Genomic DNA, 3,099 nt, shown 5'->3' with positions numbered 1-3,099 from the left:
TGGTCTGTTTCTCTGTTTGATTTTCTTTATCTGTGGGAATATGAATTTCATTAATATCTCCTTGTAATGGATAATGTGGGCCGGCATATTTGTTAAGTTCTTTGTGCCATCGAGGTTTTATCCTCCTAGAACAATAGACTTTGAAATTAGTCGAGCTCCGAACTACCCAGGTCCTCAGCTTTTATCTCATACTTTACATGTTTCCCCTAAGAACACTGTATTTGCTTTCCAGGGCTTTGGTTGTGTGCTTTATTTCCTCTATGGAAAGACCCAGGTAAAGTTTAAATTACAGCTAATTGATAGAGGCCAAGGAAGAAGATAGAAAATTTAATTAGTTTCCCTGCAAAGTAATGTGTGTTAATCTGACTTTCCACACTAGAGACTAACATATCTTAACTTAAGGTGCACACGAAATGTTCTGTTTAAATATACAGAGTGGGAGTCATTCTCCTAGCTTAGTTTCTGTCTAGACAGAGAAGAGAATCAAATCCCTTTTAAATTATAAAATGGTTCTGTGATTAGAGACATGGCTGTCCCCCAAGGCACTCACAAAACTTTCATTGACAGTTCCCACCTGTTAACACTGGATCAGGTAGGAGGCCTGGAGCAGATGCTGTTGGTGTCCCAGGCCACGTGCCCTCAGCCCGCCTCTGCTTCCAGCTGCAGTGTGGTGGGAGCTCACCTGCAGACCCCCTCTCGCCTCAGATGCTCATGGGTCTCAGCTCTGGCCTCAGGGATTTCTCCAGCATGCAAGGCGCTTGCTCAGCCCACATGCTCAGGCCCGAAGTGTGAGGGAATTGGTGCCCTACAGTAACCAACACCGTTGTGAGCAGGAGTTGGTGGGTAAAAGCCCCAACCCTAGGCCTGTGACCACAACACTGCTTCATGGCTGCATGGCTCCCCTGGCAGGACAGCCTTCGTCATGCACAGCAGTCATCAGCTTGATTAAGCACCTGTTGTTGGGCCTGCTTCCTTCCCTGTCTCTCCTTCTCTCTCTGGCTTCCTGGAATCGCCTCCCAAATAAACTACTTGAGCCCATGTCTTTGTCTTTGTTCCTGCTTTTGGGGAACTCAGTGTAAGTGGAGCTAATTCATTTGGAGGGTTCTGTAGGCTGATCTGTAGCATAAGCTTACAGTTGACTAGCATTTGTCCATGACCACTCACTCAACAATGGCTTTGAGAGCCTGTGGTGTGCTGTGCTAGGCAAGGGTTTCAGCTATGGAACAAACAGAATATCTACCCGCGTGACCATTCCACACGCTTCTTTAAAACCCCACAACCATGTGAGTTAGATGTTATTTGTATCCCCATTTAATGTGATAGGGGATTCTCAGTTCTTTGGAGGATATAAACATAAAACAGTTAAATCTTTCTAAATACTGTTAAGTTGTCTCCGTGGATAGGTGTGGCCCCAGGTTTCTTCCCAGTTTTATGCATTTTCAGCTACTTACGAATAGACAAATTCATTCCAGTTTTATGAATCCCATGCATTTTAAAACGTCAACCTTGTAATCAATTCTACAGTTTTCTCATCTCTCCTGCTGCACGTCGGCATCACCGCAGAGCGTTACAAATCCCACCACTTAGACGCTGGTGCCAGAGACGCTGATGCCACTGAGTTGGGGTGGGACCAGGTTTCAAAGCCTCCAGGGGATTCTGATGTGCAGCCGGGCCTGAGGGGGGAGAGTGAGGAACAGCCTGCTCTCTTCCATCCTCCACTGTTCCCTCTCCTCTGCGTGCAATTTGGTGCTGGAGCCCATTTCTACTGGTCACCACCATCGGTCCTGCTGGTTGTCCATGGGCTCAGAGAGGACAGGCAGCACCCGCAGGCCCACTGGTGTCTAGAGGAGCTCTGAGACTTTGCTGCAGCTTTGCCTGACCTTTGGCCTGTGGCCTCCAGTTTCTCCATCAAGCCTGAGGGCTCTAACCTCATTTGGTCTGAGGGAAAACAGTTAAATCTTTCTAAATACTGTTAAATTGTCAAGTCAGTTCTCTGCAGCTCTTGGGGCCATTCCTGCCCATCTGCCCAGCTGTTCTCCCGGCAGTCCCAGTGGCCAGGCAGACACCACAGTGCGTGATGTGGATCCCCCCCTTCCTGCGTACCGTGCCACTCACCTGTGTGCCGTACCTCTCACCTGCAAACGCGATGGGGTCTCTTGGGCCTCTTTCCCTGCTTCTGGAAATAGAGCTGGAAGTGCCTCCCTCCCCTACAGTGGGTTAAGGAAACAGATGTCTCTCCACGAGAATTTTTTTACTGTTCAGGGTGGGAGAGGGGGTGTTGGTGATTGTGAAAGGGCAGTGGTAGTCGAGATGTGCCCCCCGTAAACCCTGAAATGGTCCCTGCTGGCAAGTTTTGAATGTGCTGCGCAGGGTACTTGGCCCCTTTTGATCTTGGCCACGGGCTTTGGTAACCAATTCTAGGAAAACAAGAACCTCCCACAAAGCCCCTCACTCCATCCTGTTACACCCAGGCGAATGCACCCTTGACCTTGCAAGGTGCATTCAGAGAGCAGAAGGGGCAGGTCCAGGTTGAGGTTACTGTCAAGGTCATGCTCTGAGTAGCAGACCTGAAACCTGAGCCCAGCTTCTCTCCCTGCCCCTCACATGGGTGTGGCGGTCCCAGGGGTAAGTGAGTGGGAGGGGAAGCTGCTGTTCTTTCTTGAAGTACTAACTTTTGAGGAAAAGTGACTATTTTTACACTTTTTGCTTGTGGTGGTTTCTCTGAGTTTTATGGTCTGTGTGGGTTAACCTCGATCCTGTTTCTGCTCTTATGATAAGAAAGTTCCAGAAGCCAGAATTTGTAGTATGCAATTTGGCACCTCCTCCAGGGCTGGGAAATGCCAATTCATGTGCCCTTCTTCTGTTCTTGGGAGGACTTAAAAAACCTGCTATGAAACATGTGTGAGGTGTGTGTGGGGCAAGTAGTTTGTGGTACATGATGCTGGTGGAGGAGGTCACCGAGAGAAGGCGACCATGGTTGGCCTGAGCACAAGACCAGAGCAATGCTCCTGGGAAGCCCTCCCTTGACCTTGCAAGGTGCATTCCGAGTGCCTTCCCTGAGCTGGAAGCTGCCACAAGGACGCAGCCATGAGGGAGTAA

Source organism: Myotis brandtii, unplaced genomic scaffold, assembly GCF_000412655.1.
Source record: "Myotis brandtii unplaced genomic scaffold, ASM41265v1 scaffold1563, whole genome shotgun sequence".
Taxonomy (NCBI): domain Eukaryota; kingdom Metazoa; phylum Chordata; class Mammalia; order Chiroptera; family Vespertilionidae; genus Myotis; species Myotis brandtii.
Note: the sequence above shows the minus strand (reverse complement) of the source record.